Source organism: Nannobrachium achirus (genome assembly GCF_963921795.1).
Source record: "Nannobrachium achirus genome assembly, chromosome: 10".
Lineage (NCBI taxonomy): Eukaryota > Metazoa > Chordata > Actinopteri > Myctophiformes > Myctophidae > Nannobrachium > Nannobrachium achirus.
In genome coordinates, this window is record NC_137819.1 from 60,023,655 (window position 1) to 60,029,654 (window position 6,000).

The following is a 6,000-nucleotide window of genomic DNA, read 5'->3' on the forward strand; positions in this document are numbered from 1 at the left end:
TAAAACTATTATTGAACTCTAGTCTCCATGGCATGACGAATCAATAGAAAAAAAGTCATTTTGGGGGTGAACTACTCCTTTAAGGGACAACATAAAAGCATTTTTTCTTTTCTTTTTCCTTAATGCATTGCCGAAAGATCGGATCGGGAAGGATCAGGACCGAATCAGGAGCAAAAATATGTGATCGGGATCCGGATCGGGAGCCAAAAAAAAACGGGACATCCCTAGTACCATGGCAAACACTGTGGAAACCCTAGGCTTAAACACATAAAGTACTTTTGCTAACGCCCTAATCCTGCTTCCTATTACAGGCCTTAAGAACAATTAACAGTACAGCAGTCAATCATGGGGGGTAGAGAATTGACACTTAAACACTTCTCTGTGATTGCGTTCATTGATTTAATGAACCAGGCAGCTCTAACTTACAATTACTGTTTGACCCAGTCTGAGCACACTTCAGAACCCTTTGCCATGCTGTCAGGAAGAAAGTCAAGCTCACCTAACCTTTCTGGGGGCAGACCTCCATTCAGAAACACCCCACTTAGAAACATCCCCATTCAGAAACACCCCCACTGAGGTTAGGGTGACACCTCCATTTAGAATAATGGAAGTCAATCTTCTGAATGGCAATGTTTCTGAATGGAGATGCTTTCTTTGGTAGAGCATGCAAACCAGGATTTATGAACGTGAACATGTCACGATCTTGAAAGTCTTTCAGAGGCGCTGACCTATTCGGCACACTTCCATATCGTCACTGTCGGGCAGAAACCGTGTATCTCAAAGTTTTAGATTTGTATGATGAAGCACTGCTTCATCAAACAAGGCCGTCGCACAAAAGTAGTGAAAACAGCTGATCTACAAGCACACAACGCCTCGCGGTGCGAGGCGTTGTGTGCTTGTAGATCGGCCAAATGCAAAACGAACGGTTTCCACCCGACAACGACGATATGCAGTATGTACGGTATGTTTCTTCTGTTCCCAGTGAGACCGGAACCTCGCAAACCATGCTAGCAATTAGCACCGTAGCTCCGCCGCTCTATAGTCACATGATCACGCGGTCGGCCCGTCTCCATCCCACCCCGTTGTACACACTTCATCTCTGAAGATTGGCCCCAAAAAAAATGACCTGTGAAGTAGCGGCAGTGTGAATCCTGTGTGTGTGTGTGCGCGCGTGTGTGTGCATGTGCTGGTCGTACAGTTCTATACCGACAGTACTGTGTTCTGACTGTGATACACCAGAAAGACGCCCCAAGGGCGAGAAGCGACCGTCAGGCCGCACAACAGAAACAACAGACTTGTAAGAGGGGGCGGGGCTTCAACAATTACAGCTCGTCCCTATTGGCTGGATAAAAAGTGCCAAGTCAGTGTGAGCGCTTTAAAGTTGAAATCACGTTGCCACGCAAAAGTATGCCAGACAGAGTTACGTGTGAGAGCAAGTGTGACAGCAAAGTGTGACAGCTGCTGCACGCGTTTAGTAGACAAAGGGGGCGGGCCTTCAACAATTACAGCTTGTCCCTGTTGGCGGAAAAAAGGCCCAAGTCGTGTGAGTGTTTTAATGTTGAAATCACGCTGCTAGGCAAAAGTATGGCACGAGTTACGCGTGAGAGCAAAGTGTCACAGCGTGTGACGCACGTTTCTATACTACGTAAGTTGCTCCCTGACGGTCGCAATTAACGCAGTGGTTCCTTTAGGGGGGTCTAAAGTGACCCCTACAAGTCTGTGACTTGTGACAGTGTACACAGTCACAAGTCTGTGACTTGTGACAGTGTACACAGTCAGAGCTAAGGGCAGACCTTGAAATATGAAAGTTTGAGAAGCACTGCATTAACGTTCTGAGCGCGGGATGTTCGACCTCATCTTCTACTGGCCCTGTTCTGTCTGTCTGTCTCCGTCTCTGTCTCTGTGTGTGTCTCTCTCTCTTTCTCTCTCCCCTTCTGTCTGTCTCTCACTCACTCTCTCTCTCTCTCTCTCTCTCTGTTTCTTTTTATTGGACAGTGCAGAGGCAGAATAACAAACCAATTCGAGTCGCTCTCAATGAGGCTTGACAGGTCCAATTTGTCTCCCTTCAGGCCAATAAGATCCACTTCACTGTCCTTCCACAGAAGCCTCTCTTCCACACACAAAGTCTGTTGTATTTGGGCGACAACAGAATCGGGGCCCTCGCGGTTTTATGTGTTTCATCCAAAAGTCAGTGTGATGGGGGGGTGTGTGTGTATGTGTGTGCGTGTGCGTGTTAGTGTTGCATCCCCGGGAAGAGGTTTCTCATGCAGTGCACGTCGCTGGTCAGGCCGTGTCATTGGAGATGCTTGTAGAGCAACAATCACCTTGTACGTCCATCGAGTGCCTTTAACGAAGCTTCCGAACATTTCCAGATACTATCAAGTACAATCCGTCTGACAGTAGAAAACACAACAAAGCACACAGGAAGAGTGTCTATCTTGAGTAAGCCGGTCCACCGCGGCCACGCTATACTGTATGGTGCTAACAAAACGGGAAGCTGCTTTAGTGAGCCGGTGTCTTAACGTTGATCTCTGTGACACATCGCTGCCGATGGCTTTTCATCAGCATGGTGGTAGTAGGATGGAATGCGCGGACGTTCGGCGACGGGTGACCTGCACTGCTGAAGCCATAGTTGTGTTTTTTTGCCATCCAAAGAATTGACCATATTCACACGGAGGCCATCTTGCCATTAAGTTAACGAAATGCCACCCCAGTTACCACCCCAGTTACCACCCCAGTTGCCACCCGGTTTTGACGCCAAAGAAGGAGATCTCCTTCTTATCTCTATTTGCTAGTTCGGGGCCAGGTGCTTTACCTGTTTTTGGAGGACAATCGTGCGCGTGCACGGTGCAAAACCCTGGCATCTAATGTGCAAACTTCAAACATGGCCGCCAGGTGAATATATGGTCGATGATGTTGATGAGGAATGGAGATAGGCAACACGAGCGAGCGAGCGACACGGCGCGATGTCCCACGAAATACCGTCCGCGTATGGAGCATCGGCTATTGCGTTGCAGTGTAGCCTGTACCAATCAGATAAATAAATAATAATATAAAGCGTTTGGGGGGCGGGACATGGCCGTTTACCTCTATGGACGTCGCCGTGAAACCTCGCTCAAATATAGGCTCCGCGAGCGAAAACAGGAGGGGTGGACGACGTCGCGGCACGACGCGTTGTCGCTCGCAGCAGATCAGGGCGTCCTCCTTGAAACAAATGTATTTTAATGAGATTTCATCGTTCTGATTGGTCAATCTGGACCAATCAGTGTGCCCCCTGGTTTCAGAGGCACAGAGGCGCGGTGATAGGACTTCACCATGACTATGATGCCCTCCATAAGCTGTGATGCCACCCAGGTTGTGCTCCACCTGGGTCAATCTTCAGAGATGTGTTATGGGAATAGTTCCATTTGTTCCATTCATTCTGCTGTCCATCCATGCATGCGCGTATGCGGTAGCTCTCGTGTGACGGTGACCTGCTGTCTTCGGATGCCACCGCGCTTTCCCAGGACGCGTGTCGCTGTTACTACATCTCATGTTTTCGACACCCGACTCTAACCCTCACCCCTAACCTTAACCTCCGTGGAGTGAGTCGCTAACCCTCCGGTCGAAATGATGGGCGTTCGCACAAGCGAGATTTCCCCGCTTTCCCAAACCTCCCACACAACTCTCCTTTGCTTTACACATGACTATAGTCTGATCCATTCGTCATTCATTCAGCTACACAAACGTTGTTGTCGGGTGGAAACCTTGTATGTCCAAAAAAGTACTAAACTAGTGGAAACAGCCGTTCTACGAGCACACAACGCCTCGCGCTGCGAGGCGTTGTGTGCTCGTAGATCCGCTGTTTCCACTAGTGCGACGGCCTTGTCTGACGAAGCGAGGCTTTACTTCGCGAAAAAAATAAACGCTCAAATTTGAAACTTGGAGATACGAGGTCTCTGCCTGACCGTGACGATAAACTACAGACCTGCTACAGTGCATTATGTCTTTACAGTTTTAAGCTAGCACGCGCACGTGTGTGTGCGTGCGTGCGTGCGTGCGTGTGTGTGTGTGTGTGTGTGTGTGTGTGTGTGTGTGTGTGTGCGCGTGCATGTGTGTGTTTGCATGACTGTAACAACAAATCCAATTTTATAGTGGATTACAACTGAAGAGTTTTATTCCAGAATGTGATATCCTTTACTAACGGTGCATCTGACAGATTTACTGACAGGGCAAAATAACAAATTACAGTAGTTTTTTTAAAGCTAACTTAAGCCCTGGGTTGACAAAACCATAACAGAATCATAGTCTCTATATTTTAGAGATATTGAATATTGAATATTGAATTTCAGCTAGTGTAGGTGGATAATATAGGATTTTGGAAATGAACTTTTCAGACACAGTAGAGCTATAACCAAGTTCTCCACGACATAATCCAGTTTTCCCGGCTGCTATTTCAAAGCGTGGAGAGACCGTGCTTGATGCATCGCAGGACCAGATGATGCAGTGCGTCGTTGTCGGGTGGAAACCTTGTATCTCCAAGTTTCAAATGTGTCACAAAAGTAGTGAAAACAGCCGATCTACAAGCACACAACACCTCGCGGTGCGAGGCGTTGTGTCCTTGTAGATCGGCTGTTTTCACTAGTTTAGTTCATTTCTTAAACGATAAAAACAAAACGAACGCTTTTGGACATACAAGGTTTCCGCCCGACAACGACGAGTGGTTTGCAGAAGAGAGACCAGAGCGTTCTAAGAAAATGGACTGAGATTCGACGATAAACACATCACGGGGAAAACAGCATTACAAATAGCCGATAGATTACAGACGAAAAAGAAATGCACAACCAACAATATAAGCTCCAATTTGCTGTTTGAGATTCAATGAAGACGAAAGATTGAAACAACCGTTCGACCTCCGTTTGATTAATCTGTCTTGGGGCGAGGGCCGACCAAAACGAGCAGGTCTTTCTTTAATAGCACAACCAACGACACAGAAGTGAAACAACTACTCTATGGAAATGTTGAGAAAAGGAAGCACGACTGCAGTTTGCAAGTATAGAGGGAACTCTCTGCTCCCTAGCCAGCACATGTGTCAGCACAAAACTGCAGAGAGAGAGAGAGAGGAAGAGAGAGAGAAAGAGAGAGAGAGAGAGAGAGAGAGAGGAAGAGAGAGAGAAAGAGAGAGAGAGAGAGAGAGAGAGAGAGGAAGAGAGAGAGAAATAGAGAGAGGAAGAGAGAAAGAGAGAGAGAGAGTTAGCTCCGGTTGCCGGGGAGAATGTGCTCATGCAGCAGTGTTTAGAGTAAGAGAGAGGGAGAGAGTAGGAGAGAGAGAGAGAGAGAGAGAGAGAGAGAGAGAGAGAGAGAGAGAGAGAGAGACGCAGTGCAGTTACAAAGTCCTTCTTCCTCTACAGGTCTCCAGAGAGATGACCAGCTGGACTAGGGCTCTAGTAGTGACATGCACCCCCCCCCCCCCCCCTGCCCCCCCTCCCCCTGACCTTGACATTGGGTCTTATGGCCCTATCATCATAGTACAGTCTGGGGTGATAAGCTATCACCGCGGTGTAGTCTTTTAAAGTCAGAAAACTACAACATTACATCATTCGCCACGGTGAAGGGATATCATCGTGAACCTAGACATCTCTCCGCTGTTTTTACCTTCAGACATCTCCCCATCACCCTGTTCACTGATTGGTCGATCTAGACCAATCAGTGTTCCCCCTGGTTTCAGAGGGGGGTTACCGCGCGGCACTTCACGTGCGTCGATGCCGCGACGCGACGCTGCGCAGCCGCCCGCATCCAGTGTGTGCTCCCCTTCAGAGGAGGGGGAATAGATATGTATTAGGATGGAGTCTCCAAACAGGGGATATACAGTAGCACATTTTATGGGATGACATCCTTGTTGAACTGGGCCACCGTGTTCAGTTTGGTTTGGTTTAGCCTGTTTAGGTGTTCGATTGATAGGGGACGTTGAACCACAGTACAGGACACTTGAATTGTGTGACGAAAGTGCATGTAAAATCG